Source organism: Parambassis ranga, chromosome 20, assembly GCF_900634625.1.
Source record: "Parambassis ranga chromosome 20, fParRan2.1, whole genome shotgun sequence".
Taxonomy (NCBI): Eukaryota; Metazoa; Chordata; class Actinopteri; family Ambassidae; genus Parambassis; species Parambassis ranga.
The window spans coordinates 5,845,610-5,861,470 of NC_041040.1; positions in this window are offsets into that span (position 1 = coordinate 5,845,610).

A 15,861-nucleotide genomic window follows, 5' to 3' on the forward strand; every position below is an offset into this window, starting at 1 on the left:
GTCAGAGTTGGCGAAAAAATTACATCGGCACCCCCCCCCCCCCCCCCACCACCCCCCCCCTCCTCCTCCTGTTTAACCAAAAAAGGCTGGGAGCATCGGCTGGCAGTCAGCTTTAGAGACTGCAGCTTCCACTTTGATGTATTGGAGTTAATATCTTCCTGACATTTCTCAGGACAGATTTTCATCACTGTACTTTTGGGGCTGTGTGATAAATGAGTCGGGACGTTCATTTTCCTCTTCTGTGTTGCATCTTGTGTGGAAGTGCATGTGTAAATACTGCAAAGGGTGTGAATGCTTGCATGTGTGTAGCCACAGAGAGGAGGAGGAGGAGGAGGAGGAAGAGGAGGAGGAGGCTGGCATGAGCGCGCCTGTGACATGAAATAGACGGCGGCATTAATGGAACTGACATTAATTTGACAGAGCGCTCACTAACATGCGAAGTCACTCGCAGTTCATAAGAATAATATTAACTCGGCATTAACATGCAAGGCTGTCTGTTGCACCAGATGCCGAGCGTTTTGGAGAGCGGGTGCTGCAGCCTGTCTGCTTTTTTTTTTTTTTTTTTTCTGGGCCGCAGCTTGAGTATGCACAACAAGAAAAGCCTCATTCTCACTGTCTGTAGATGATAGTGGGTCTGAAACACACACACACACACTGAAACTCCTCTGCAGGGAGACACTTTGCAGCACCATTCTTGAAATAGCTAAAAGCAACCAGACGGTGTTGTTAAGGGAGCAGGTTTAGACAGAAAACCTGTTCATCACTGCGCAGCACATATAGCTTTTTCAGCTTGATGAATTGCTAGCATGCCCTTGAGCAGAGCAACAACACACACACACACACACACACACACATTTATATAAGTGTATCCAGTGGAAAAGCTGAAGGCTATTTAGTCCAAGCCATTAACACTAATCAAAAACCACTTTACCTGATAAGAACTACAGGGGTCGTCCACCAGCAACCGGCACCCACATCCCTCTCTGCTAATATTGACTGGGCTTAAACAAGGTGCCACTTGCAGGAACCATCAAGGTGATGAAGAGATACTGGTGAGGGTGCTAATTCTCCGGCAAAGCGAAAAGAAGTACCGTTTATTTGCTGCACGATTAGGTTGTGACCCACACATGTGCTCCATGTGGACAGCGGAGCTCCACGAGTATGAAGCATTAAAGCATTAATGCAAAGACACAGTGAGACTGACCCAGAGCTGGAGAGAACCTACACACACACACACACACAGAGTTCTATACAGTATGGATTGGGCATTGACCACATCTCATGAAAGATGCAGTTATGCAGATGGGCTCGGGGTGAGTGAATGCAGGCCATAGGGGGCTGGCATGGAGCGGCCCAAAGCTTCCCCTTCTGCTGAACCTGCAGCTCTTCAGGTGACAGAAACCTCCTGGTGTCACAGAAATACAATACTGCACAGTGTGGAGTTCCTTAGCAAAAAAAAAATGTACAGGGAATGTTCCTGTTCTTTAAGGATAGATGAAGTGATCAAGATGAACATAACACATTCAAAGCTGCTGTTAATGAGTCCTTGTCTGTGAAACAGGTTGTGGTGCAGAGCTGTGCTCAGTCATCTGGTTTAACTTCACTGCTCTGGTTCACTCCCATGTTCTTTGCAAAAAAAACTCCAACAAACAACGTCTGAACAACGACAGATTGAACTCTTCGTAGCCGACCTGAGCTCGGCGCTTTTGCACTTATTAACCCCCTCGTGCCCATGTTTATAATCTTATATTACTGCTTCATCTGAGGCCTGGTTAAAACTTGACTGATTCCTCATCGCTGCCGGAATATGTCGAGCAGTTTCAGAGCTGGGCATCGGGCTCTGCCTCCAAAACACTAGAGTGGTCATAATCAACTATGGCGACCACAGCAAATCTAACCATTATCAAGAGGTTGGTCAGGTGGACTCACACATTGACATTCACGCAGAGCCTGCTACACTAGTGACTGTCCACTGTCCACAACAACGGTAGGTGGGACAGGCTAAGACACAGTCTGGGACATACGGTAGTATCTCATCCAAGTCTTGGCGAGAAATTCTCTGGTTCTCCCGATGACATGCTGCAGCTAGCAGATCTCCAGCTACTAGATGCTACAATGGTAGTTAGATATTGACTAAATGTGTCCGTATTGGTAACTAAAGCTAAAATGTTCAGAAAGTTTTTCTTTATTTTTTTGGCAGCTCTTCTATTTATACTAAAAGAAAGATTTCTTTGACTAACATGAGACTAAAGATGTCAGGATGCTATCAGTACCGTGGTACATCTGTACCTCAGCGGCGTTTTCAAAGGGAAGACTCAGAACTCCTTCCCACTGCCATGTACTGTTTCTTACTGCGCTTCTTGTTTCATCCTTCAACTTGTGTTGGCTTCACCTCCTACACAGCCTGCTCAACCAGGCTGTTTGTGTCTGCAGCATGTTTTTCTCACTCTTCCACACAGCCATTACCGAGAAACACATGCATTTACAGCGCTACCAGAGTCGGACAGCGGCACCCACTCAAGAGTCTGGAGGTCACCGGGTCGCCCGTCACAAACGGAAACGCGGTGAGACGGTTGTGTTGCAGAAACAGAAAAGCTGCAGTGGTCCTGCTGCAGATTCCCTTAGCTTCATACATGCATAATTCAATTTAATATTTTCCCATTTTATAGCTCTAAATATTCATGAGTGATAAGAGCTCAGGGCAAACTTTTCCAAAACTTGGCGAATCTGTGAAAACTCGCTTCCTGCTTGGTGTTGGTGTTTTTTTCTTTCTTTTTTTTGGTGGCCAGAGTTGTTATTGTCATCGTACGTTGTGTTGTGTTACACCATCACCAGCAAATGATATAATGAATTCCCGGCTTGACACAAAGGAAGATGAAGGAATATTTGAACATTCGAAAAGAGAAAGAGAGAGTAAGAGAGAAAGGGAGAGAGAGAGAGAGAGAGAGAGAGAGAGAGAGAACATTCCCAAAATTAATTTTCATCTCCAGGGTTCATGCATATTTAATAGAGAGCGCTTGAATATCATAGGGTAATACTAGCCCGGCGTGCATACAGAGGCCGGGCTGTGGAGAGAAAATAAACGACCGTGATCGTTGTCATGAGCAATAACTCTCTGTAGAGCTGGGAAACAAAATAGCCAGAAATGCTTTGATGAAGGAGAGTAGAAGAGGATGAGGAGGGGGGGAGAGAGAGAGAGAGAGAGAGAGACGTAGAGTAAATGAAAGCGAGCGAGACGGAAAGATGCTGTAGCAGAGGTTAAACACTGGTGGAGCGACGGTCCCTTCGGATGCAGCTGCTGTGGCTGCCGCTGTCTTTGTTTTGCAGGGAGGAAGGGAGCAAGGGATATGGGTGGCTGATGACTGAGTGACAGTAGTTGACAAGCCCTGCAGACTGCATCCCAGGAGCTTCGCTGTGCCCCCCCCCTCTCCTCCTCCTCCTCCTCCTCCTCCTCATTTCAAATGAGTAAACACATCACAGAATCAGCACATGCAAGCAGTGCAATAGTATCTTCTCACACCTAAGCGCACACATGCAGCCCTGCACAGACACAAGTTCCACAATGAACATCACAACCTGAGCACTGCTGCTGCTGCTGCTGCTGATGAAGATGATGATGATGATGATGATAAGCTTGCAGTGTTTTTTGTTTTCCACCTGCATCCTTCAGGTTTCACTTTAAGCACAGCTTCTATTTACCTATTAAAGTCTCTGCGCCCCTTTTTCAGCATTCATCCCACGTGCTGAAAAAAATGAGGCATGAAACAGCGTCGTCATGCTGAACAGAATTTTAATTACCGACCCTCACCTCCCTCTGCGCCGTGCGCGCGCTCCCAATTGGTCTGAAATAACATGAAAAAAAAAAAGGGGGAGAATGAAAGAAGCAGAGGCCGTTCTGAGGGGGCAGAGCCATTAGCACAAGAAGCTAATATCAGAGTGCAGCGTTAACAGTGGAGCACCTCAGCGCCATGAGAGAAAGAAGAAATACATGTGTTTTTTTTTAAAGCTGTGTGCAAAATTAAAAGCATGAAGAATTTAAATATGTTCATTTTAAATGCTAAATAACTCCAAAGTGAAAAGGGGGGCCTCGGCTCTTTTGACACGACTCCCCGGTTACCTCAGCTAACCTCTCGCTGCTGGAGTCGTGAGATGTGAAGCGAAGCTAAAGACTGACGTTCATCTGAATAAACTTGCTTGATTAGGGCGGCTCTACCCTCCCATCTCTCCCTCTGATCCCCCCCCCCCCACCCATGCTGCCATGGCGAGCTCTCTGACAGCTCAGGGAGCCCCCCCAGTAACTCATCTAAGCCCCCCACCACCCTCAGGAGCTTTGACACCCTGCTTGTTTTATTTCCCACCCGGTAAATTGAGTCGTAAAGACTTGCAAAAATAACGACGTTCTCTGCTTTGTACTCCACCACCACCCCCACCTGTCCTTCCCTTTGCTTCCAAGTCCCAGGTGGGCTGTTTGTCGACCCATTTTAAAAGCTGTGACACGTTAACAACAACGAGTGGATATTCAGGGAACGCTGACCTCCACCAGCGTGGCTCACACGGTTTAGATGCAGGTGTGAGCTACACCTTGATTTATTCCCCTCTTCCTGATCAGGCAAGATCTGAGACACACAGACAGATGTGTGGGATCTTATTAGACGCCGTCCTCCTGGGCCCCTCAGACTGAACATATGGATACAGTAACATGAACCTGAAGCAAACACAGCCGAGGGGTTAATCTTTAGGGCCCAGCGTGAGAACACACACTATAAATCCCACTTAGGGGGCGAGAGCAAATCAATCTTTCATATTCTCCATCTCACACCATTTACTCATTAACCATTTCAGCATTGATCGCTATTCCTCCGGTAGTTAACCCATGTTTAACAAAGGCAGTAAAATGAAGGGGGTGTTAAACCCAGTCAGGAGCAGTACAATTCATTAGCTGTAATTTGGTGAGTGTGTACCTCATAAATCACTCTCTGCTGGGTGGTAGTTCTGCACCGCCGTACAGTACGGGGTGGCACAGGCAGAATAATATCACCCAATCTGCAAAATCCTTTCTCCCCGAAGCATGCTATTGCTCATAGACTACAATGGAGCCACAAAGATGGAGGATGTAAGTTATACAAGCCTGTTAACATGCATAAAAAATGCATGCATTAAAAAATGTATAAGTCCTGCAGCATTTTGTGGAAGCCTTCCTCCACCAGGCTGTAGTCTGAGAAGCCTGTGATGAAGAGTAAAGCAGACTGCTTCCACTCAATGCAGTCGATGTCCAGACTCCCTCCTGGGATTGAGTCACCACTTTTACTGTGTTCGCGCACATGTGTGTCCTTGTTCATGCCTCCTCCTCCTCCTCCACCTCCACCCCGCCTTTCTGTCAGGTAACTTTGCACTTTCATCTCCTTCAGGACTCGGCCATGTGTGAAGGAGGGACACGCTCAGTCAGCTTCTGGTAGAAAGCTTTACCAGTGTCACTGCGGATCTGCCGTCACTCATCTGCTCCGGGCACAATGGACAAGTGACAGCGGAGAGGACTGTATCAGAAGTCACTTGTGATTAGCTGGTGATTGTGTGTTGAAGAGAAAATACTTTTTTTTTTTTAAATATAAAAATAGAAGAATAAGGCTGCTGCTGTGCTTATGTTGGTGTTCTATTGCTAACTTGTTGCCTCCAGGCTCCAGCACTGACTGACCAAGAAAAAGATACAGACTAAATTTGAAATAAGTGATTTCCCTGGTGAGCAAACAGAAATGAAATGAAAGCAGAATCACAAACACATGTAATCTGAGCAGTGTATAACATATTTATATTTCTTTCTAATCATCCCTTCAGTACTCTATCAGGCTTAATCACAGATGTTGAATGTTGTATATTGATTCAAATATGCAGCAAAACCCCAGGCCTATATTTGACTTTTACCTCAGACGGCATCATTACAGTTCAATAAGGAGAGAAAGGGCGATATTTGCTGGTCGCTTTGGTGACAGAAGGGTGATTCTGCTTCGACAGAATGTTGAGCTGCAAAGTTTCTTTTTTAAGTAAGGCGACTGGTTTATTGAAAAAAAGGCGACAGACACCAGGTGTGGCGGCAGATGGGAGGAAGCAGATCATCCCCACAGTGAATTCTACCATTACATTATTACATTAGTGTGCTCTGCTTTGCCTACGTCAGCATGTTCATTCATGTGTTCAAAACATTGTCTCATTATGTTATTTACTTTTATTTTATTTTATGCATGAGACATAACGTCTAGTTTAGTACTTTATTGTAACGAAGTACTCCATGGTTGTTGCAACCATCATTCCCATCTTGTTTTCCACTCTGAGTTGGGGTTTGGCATTAAAACACAACTCTTTAAGGTTTTGGCATTAACCCGACACCCACTCACTCTGCAAAGAATTCTTATAGCGAAATGAGCCTGAAATCCCTCCCCTTCACAGCCAATTCCATCCATCCATTTACTTAGACCCCATTCACACTGGAGATTCAGTCCGAACAACGCAAATCTGGATATATCCGGATTGATTTCAATCCACCTCTCGGAGGTGGATCTAGCCGGATTGGTTTCCGGGTCGCGTACAAAAGCGGTATGTAAACAACCGTCGAACTACGACAGCTTTGCCTCGAGTTTATGTTCGACAGGTCTACTAAGGAATAAACTGCTTTTTGAACCAGAAAAATGAAAGAACGAGTGACACAGGACAAAAAAAACCCACAACATATGCATGGTTCTACTGCGGCCTGAACAGACTCTGTATATCACGAGGTACCACCTAGAGGTTTGGAGGACAACAAATAAGCCGAGTTAAGCCGGATTGAGTGCGGAAACACGTGTGTGATCCATGTGTGTGAATATCCAGATTCATATCCGGATTTAATCCTACTTTCTCCAGTGTGAACAAGGCCTTAAACTGCTTTGTCCAACACTCAGGGGTGCCTGGAGCCTATCCCAGCTGTCAGTGGGTGAGAGGCAGGGGTACACCCTGGACAGGTCGCCAGTCTATCACTCCACACACAAAGGCCTCAGATGGATTTAAACCCGGAACCGTCTTGCTGTGAAGAGGCAGCGCTACTCCCTGCACCACTAAGCTCAGCCACTTCAGGTCAGTACAAACCCTATAGCACCAAACTGCATTTGTATGTTAAATATAATTCCAAAAATATGTTGTATGCTAGCAAACACCACCAGCAATGTGGTTCCCGGCTAGCCATTTGTTTATTTTAGCTCATGCTCTGTAGCGCCCTGATCAGGATCAAAGAGATGACAGCCAAAGAAAACAGTGTCAGGCTAAGCTGCAGCGTGTCACCGTATCCTGGATGTTTGGAGGCAGAGAAACCGTCAGACTGCTGTATCTAACAGAAACATCACAAAGGTCTCTTTCAGGATCGCTTTTCTTTTTTTGGCCCACATTCTCAATTATGCATAAAATTGTCCTCTGATAGATGGTTAGGCACATTGAAAGCCTTGAAATACAGAAAAGAGAGTGGAATAAAAAACAGGAAGAAAGAAATACTGTCAACTCAGGAGCTATTGGTTTGAGTCAGACAGGTCTTACAGTGAGTGAATAGGCTGCTTCTGTCTTTTTTCTTACACGGAAGAAAAAGGGGCACACATGCGCTATCTGGAAGGAGAAAATAGAGTATCATCCTGAACTCGAGGAACATGATTCAAAGGAGCTTGTAATATTTTCGGCACTTCAAAAATCTTTGATTTAATCTAGAAGTAACTCTTTTTATCCTGCGTTTCCATGGAAACAAGTGAAGTTGGGGCAGGGGAGAATAAGCAGGGGGGCCTGATAAGGGGAGGAAGCGAGAGGAGTGGAAGAGGAGGAGTGATGAGGGAGGGGTAGTTTCATTTAGGAATTGAGGAGAGGGATGAAGGGATGAGGATTAGCTGTCACGATGAAGAAAAGGTGTCTGTCCTGTAGCTCTCTCTCTCGCTCTCTCTCTCTCATCCGCTCTGGTTCACAAACTCCCTCCCATCACCTCTGTGTCCTTGACAAGCCTGCTCACAAAGGTATTTATCGGCCTCCATTCCATTAATTACCATCCAATTAGCTACTCCCACAGTGGAACTGCTGCAATACCGCGCAGTGTCAAGTCAGTCCACTCAGCGAGCCCTGACACCTTCATGTTTCCTCAAACTCTGTGACAAAGTTTCCACAAAGAATCCCTCAGCGTGCTAATGCATCTATTTAAAACCGCATTCATCTCTTCACTTGTGCATTAGACGCGGTTTCATTCGTACATTAGACGATTTGTCACTAAATTGCTATTTTGGCTAATTGGCAAGGCAGCTTAAGCCTTGTGTTTTTGATGTCTTGCTTTCATGTCAGTGATACAGGCTTATTAAGGCGCAGCTCCTCTACACTCCTCACAGGCCTCCTTCATTCAAAAGCCTCCGAGGAAAGAGAGAGAGGGGGGGGGGGTGAAAAAGTTTAGAATGACTTCACTGGGTGGGTGGGTTGGTGTGTGTGTGTGTGGGGGGGGTTGACAGACCCTGAGCATGGCACTGGCTAATTGGTTTGCTTTGAGACTGGCCCACTGGGCTGTGGGCAAGGACAAGCATGTGGCATCGCTGACTCGTTAGCATGGAATTAGCCTCTGAGAGTGAATTAGTCCGTGCGCCTCCAGCCAGTAGCCATCACATAAGTGTATTACACTTCCGGAGAGCTCTCCTCTTTGACAAGTGAAAAACAAACACACATTTGCACAAATGCTGAAGCACGCACACACACACACACACACACACACACACACTCACACTCACATATGCACACACAAACTCATTAAGCCTATAGCCAGAGACTAAACACCCCAAGAGCTTTTAGCTGTGTGTGTGCTTTGCATTCATAACAAATCAAATTCTACTTTCTCATAACAAGCGCCTGCACTCCAGAATCTTAACCCCTGTTAAAAAAACGCCCGTCCTCATGGGTAACAAGCATATTTGCCGGATGAATGCAGACAGTAAGCATGTTAATGTGTGTACAGGCGGGCCTGTGATGATGATGTGTGTGTGTGTGTGTGTTGTGTTTGGGGGTAAGTTCTGCAGGCTAAGAGGCTGAGTCTGCAGCACATCATCCCACACACCAAGCACAGCGCCTGGGGTTGTTGATGAGTTCTTTAGCCATGCTGTGTGGACCCCCTCCCTACCTTCCACCCCCTCGGACTGAGAGTATGCTGACAGAGCAGCTGCTGAGACGAACTCTCTTTCTCACTTACTCACTCACACACACACACACACCATAGTACGCTTGCCTGATCAAAGAGGAAAACAGCAGACATCAGTGTGTGTGAGTGAGTTCAGGAAAGATAAGATGATGATGTTTAAGGTGATTAAGGGCATGTGTGTGTGTGTGTGAGAGAGAGAGAGAGAGGAGACAGTCTGTCAGCATTCAATCAGATATAAGTCACCGTTGGTGAGTGTGTCACCAACAGCGGCTCCAAATAAGTATATGAGGCTGATTAGCCTATAACATAGTAAAAAAAAAACTTCACCTAAGGTTCTGTCTTAAATAACTGAAGTGTGAAATAGTCTTGGAGTCAAACACACCCCCTTAATTGCTAATTACAAGTATATTTAACATTCATTTATCAAAGCTTGTAGGACTTGCTTATAACCTAAAAGTTGCCGGTTTAAATCAGGGAAGTGATGAGGAATATATTGGTGTCAAGATCCACTGCCTTTGGGTAAGGGACACAAGTGTATTTAATTATGGAAAAATACATGTATTATAGTTCATCATGTAGGTAACGTCACAAATACTATTTATTACCAAACTAATCATAGTTCATCATCTAAGATCATAAATATTTAATTTTAAATGTCAACTAGTGCCAGCTCAATGTGGGTTTGCTAGCCCATTATAATATCCTATTTTGCTGCCTTTTGCAGTTAGCTGTGTTAGCTACACTGATGCTAACCCCATTCACACTGGAGAAAGTCAATCCAGTTAGAGGAGGATTGAATCCGGATAGCTTTAAAGCTGGATAGCTAGTTGTCCTTCAAACCACTAGGTGGCGCCTCGTAATTTCCCCATTGTGGGACTAATAAAGGTTTCTTAATCTTAACATGCAGAGTCCGTTCAGACCGTGGTAGGACCACATGTGCGGATGTGTCGTGTGTTTTTTTGTCCATGTCGCTCGTTCTTTTCTCCTGGTTCAAACAGCAGTTTATTCCTTTGTAGCCCTGTCTAAAATAAACTCGGGGCAAAGCTGTAGTTCGACGGTTGTTTACATGCGGCTTTTGTACGTGACCCAGACACTGTCCCTGTGAGCCGGAAGTATCACGTTGCTAGCCGGATTTGCTAGCCGCATTTGCGTTCAGACCTGAGCCACATTTAAGCCAATCCAAGATCTATCCGGATTTGTGTTGTTCAGACTCAAACAAAAAACTCAAACTCAACAAAAACTATCCGGATATATCCAGATATGGCCCGAATCCCGCTCCAGCCGGATTGATTTCCCCAGTGTGAACAGGGTCTAATTTAGAAATAGAAACAAGCTAGCTAATTTAGTAACCAGACCAGCTGCAGGGTTTTGGATGAACTGGATGTTTTTATCTGCATATTTTGCTAGGTGGCTAAGCTAGCTAACCTCAGACAAAGGATTTGCTTTTGGTTTTGTGGCTCTCTGCAGACAATCTCATCTAAAATGAACTAGTTCTGAATGAGAATGTTTGCTCTAGAGACGGGTAACCCATGGTTGCAACGAGGGTTTATGAATGGTAAGTGTGTGCTCAGGATTGGCTTACTAGAGGTTCAAAAGAAACCTGACCACACCTGAGTACAGCAAACAGCTGCATCTGTCATTGTGCTGTGTTTTTATATTTGTTCAAGCTGCATATGAAGAAGAAATCAGTCATCACTGAGCACATGTAGCCTTAAAGGGAACCCTCGGCATGAAGCGCTGACATGAGCACATTAAGCCTGAGTCAGTACAGTTCAGCCCATTTGCAAGATTGAGGAGCAAAAGATTAAATCAGTAAGTACATTTTAATAAATAAAGCATCCTCTGAATCTGATTTCTGCCGATTCTGTGCGTTATTAGGTCTTTCTCAATTTCAGGCTAACACATCTGTTGCTATGGAAACGGCGTTATACTTCAGAAGTTTACATGTCCGAGTCGTCTTGGTCACGAAATGAGAAAGCAAGGTCATTAGCCACCCTTAGCCAGGCACAGTGGAAGAAAAAAACATGTTCTCAAAGGACTGATTACAGTCGTGACCTTTTATCTGATGGCTCACTAATTGAATCATGTAGTAAATAGATGATGATGATGGTGGTGGTGGCAGCGGTGACGACGATAATAAAGAAAATGGCTTTTTTTTACTTTTTTTTTCTTACAGGAGGAGTGTAGAAGAGGTAATAGTAGTAATTGTGGTTTAAATGGAAGGCGCTGTAGGAAAAGTCAAAGACATGAGGATGACATGAATAATACAAGAAGTAGCGAGATAAAACCAGAAGCCCTGAGCTTGCACTAAAATAGAACTAACCTCGCAATTATTACTGACACAGAGTGAAAATGATCATTATGGGGACCATATACAGGCCGTTAGTAATTTAGAATGAGCTACCGAGCTCAAAGGTAATAGCGCTAGAGGCAAGCAGAGCATGAATTTTTAAAAAGTTTTTCTACTGTAAAAAAAAAAAGAAAAAGAGAGAATATACCTCAAACAGCCATCAGACACATGAGGAGGGGGAAATAAAGAGCGAGCAGCTCCAGCTACTGCTATTTGATGCCACATGGCGCAGAGAGTGAAATGATTGACATAATCAGAATCATAATAATTGCCACGGAAATAACACTGCCAATCAGGCAATCATGTCGGTGTGCAGGCTATGGTAATTGGAAAACATGGTGACTGACAGTATCAGTGTGAGCCGTCCCTTACCAACACCTGCTAAATTGCAACTGGCACACAACACAGACATAGTATGAGTTGAGTCACGCAAAAGACAAGACAGACGGTGCTGGCCTTTTCATAATCACATGGAGGGAAAGTACGGCCCGTCCCTGAAGGGAGGGAAGGAACGTGGAGCGGATCAGACTCAGAGCGGAGCACTGAGCCAGGAGTCAGGACAAATATGTGATCATTTTCTAAATCAGCCGTCTCTTCATCTGCACTCCCTGACACTGCTGCAGGCTTCATGGCAGCTTAGCCACAGACTGTAGCAGAGTTTGAACTGATACCTGTGTTACTTCATAAAATAATGATTTCATTTAAAATTGAGGAGCTCCCATCTGTTGCCATGCCGATGCTCAGCCCCCGAAGCTGCACGCTGCCTCTCCTCAACATGAACAAAACATGCTAGTTGGGGGAGGAACGGACAGCTACATATACACAGATCTGAGCACCTCATGTAGGCAGTTGGTAAACGGTGCGGGGTCACAGGGGGCTGCTGGAGCCTATCCCAGCTAGCTTTGGGTGGGAGGCGGGGTACACCCTGGACAGGTCACCAGTCCATCGCAGGGCAACACACAGACACACCTACGGGCAATTTAGAGTCACCAATTAACCTAGCACGTCTTTAGACTGTGGGAGGAAGCCAGAGCACCTGAGGAGAACCCACGCAGGCACAGGGAGGACATGCACACTTCACACAGAAAGGCCCCAGTCAGAATCGAACCGGGAACCTTCTTGCTGTGAGGCGACAGCGCTCTCAGGATCCATAAGTTACAAAAATATTCACAAAAACAAAGACGAAGCTGTAAACATGTTTATTTCTGCTTTTTAACATTTTTACATGAAGGTCTATGGAGTTTGACTCACTTTTGGATCCAGCCCCCTAGAGGCCATAGGGGGGAACTGCAGCATTTACTGTCAGATTTCTAATATTGCCCTTCCAGCATCTAAATTAGTAACTTAGAGATCATCAGAGGACTATGTAGTGTGTGGTGACTGATCATTTGGAACACACATCATTCAGCCTCATGGTCAGTGTGTGCAGGTTAGAGTCAGTTTTCACCAAATAAGCACAAAAACTACACCGCCAGGAAAATTCACCCACACATTTAGTCTGAATAGGCTCTAATGTTATTGACCTTTTTATGTATAGTGCAAACCCCAAATCTATGTTCTGTGTTTTAATAATGTATTTCTCTATTTCTTGAAATAAATGACACTAAATGTTCCTCCACTCTCTCCTCCTGCTTCTCGTCACCTGCCCTCCTGCTCTGAAAGCCTCGCTGGAAATTGTCTCTGCAGCAACAACAGCCCATTGTGGCCTCAGGTTGACTCAACCTTAAGTTCACCCCTCTTACACACCCTGATTTCCTCGCCACACACTAATCTCCCGGGTGCATTTTACCGCACACGGCTCTCGCTGTTTGTCTCAGGATTCAACTTCCAACCCCGGGGCAGGTAGCAGTAATGGGCTATACAGGAAACAACAGTGAAGCAGGGCCATGCTGTAGTGTAGATTCTAATGAGAACACACACACACACACACAGAGCCACACATGTTTTTTTTCTTTCTTTCAGCCACAGGGGGATTTGATTATTAAAAATGGTTCTTGTACAGCGACATGCCAGTCACTTGATTCTGAGGGCTTTTATGTAAAGTTGTGCTCTCGGCCCAGCCGTCACAGAGGAACGTTCAGTCGGCAGCCCAGGGTGTCTAAATATAAACACACAGATGTACTTTTATTTTTTTTTATTTTTGTCTAAATGAAAGAAATAGCTGGCAAAGGTGCTGATGAATTCTGCTTCACTGGATGACAGTAATTAATGACTGCACCCGAGCACATGTGTATACTTTTTATGGGACGCTGTTCCTGTTATAACTGCAATATAATCTGAGGAGACAGTTTCACCTACATTGGCTACAAGATGCGATCACAGGTTTCAAACACTTCTCATATTCCAGGCAGGTACTTGTAACAAAATTTAAGTGGCTCCATCTGCTGTGACAGCCTTTATTGTATGAAAGTGTGTGTGTGATTGTGTGTGTGTGTGTGTGGGCATGTGTGTGCCCACATGAGTGATTGTTCACCAGACTCTGTCATCACATGCTTTCATGGCTCTTGAAGAAACCCACATTTCTTTCCAGTCAGCACTTTCAAACACACACACACACACACACACACACACACACACACACACACGCCTGTGCACGTATCTATGTGCACGCTCGCACTGCTTTGTTTCGGTTTTGTCTCCTCTGCCAGCAGCTGGCAGGCTGCTCCACTATACCTCACCAAGTCCACAAGAAGAAAAGATCTGGTGCTTTTTGCTCTTTCTTTTTTTATTTTATTTTCTTTTTCTTTTCTTTTTTCTCATGTTGCCATGACGATATGACACACTGGATGAAAATGCCCTGGCTCCTGTTTCCCAGTGAGCAAGGATGATTTAAAAAGAGAGTGTAGGTTGATGTCTGGAAGAAGAAGAAGAAGAAACACTCAAATTACTGCACGTCTGTTTTTAAATTACAACATTTTTTACAGTGCGTGACAAAAATATCATTTGGTATTTAAGCTGTCATGTCCTAACAGCATCATAAACACACTTCTTTATAATTGCCCAAGCTCCAGATTGTCTGCAGCAGTGTCAGGCTCCATATCATAGTAATAATAATATTAATAATAATAAGAGGAGAAAAGTTATCAGGAGTTTTTTGTAAACTCTTCTTCAGCAGATGGGAATTATGGGAATAGAATATTAATGCAAACTTTGTTTGGGGGTGTTTTTCTAAACAGGGCGGTCACATTAGAAGCAGGAAAAATCCTCCACAGACACTTCCTTGTATTCTTTGTTTCTTCAGTGATCAGTGGCCTAAATGTAATTTATGTGAATAATTACAGATAATCACATTCAATTATGCACTTAATGTTAATTTGACTAATAATCCAGTTTAATGAAGACAGGCTTGACATTTTTAGAATTTACCAAAATAGACTTCTTTTCCTTGTAAGTGAGAATTAAAACTAATAAATCCCTGATGCTGTCAGCACACTAAAAACACCAGCAGGTCTGGATGAGGAGAATAACACCACACTAAGATGTTATTATCATAAATATTGATGTTGTAATATAACCCCCATACACACACATTTCAGGCCCTATAAAGGTCACATCATGTCATGCTCTCAAACCCGCCATGAAACTGATTATCACCATCACCTCGCCACACACCGAACACATCATTATTCGCGGGGCGGCCCAGATTCTACATGCAGCCCTCTGATCTATGCGAGGTCCGTTTCCTACAGGCGGTTAATACAACCGAGCGGTGATTGGTTAAAATGTAGAATGTGACCTTTGCTAAGGAGTGGCACCACCATTAGCTAAAGGTCAAACCAGACGACACATTTAACATCGGCCACAGAGCGCCGTCAACACTGATGTGTAACCACACAGGACCGCAGAGCCACCACCGCTCAGGGATTGATCTGCTGATGTGGCCCCTGTGGTTCACTTCAATAACAGACGCTGACAGACGCTTTCCCCCTGTGACTGTACTTATAGAACTATACACCGTTGATGTTGTGTGAAGAAGGCATAAGGTCAGATTGTTATCAATCAAGTGGTTTGATTGATAAGTTCAAATTGTCCTCAGTAATGCTACATCCCCCCATTATCACTAGAATGTAGCATATGGCCCGCCGTCATATGATCATGGGATCATTGGAGTAGTGGTGGCACCAGACTTTTAACCAGGTTCAAGAGTTCATGAGTGTTATGTGGAGTAGAATAGGACCCACACACAGACAGGTAACAGTGCGCGAGCTTTTAATACGAAAGCCAAAGTCCAACACAATAACGTCCAAAAGGTACAGAAAGAACAAGGGGCGAGGAAGCACAAAAACAACTTGACTTGACTAAGGAGATCCAACAGGAGGACAGGCAGACAAAGGAG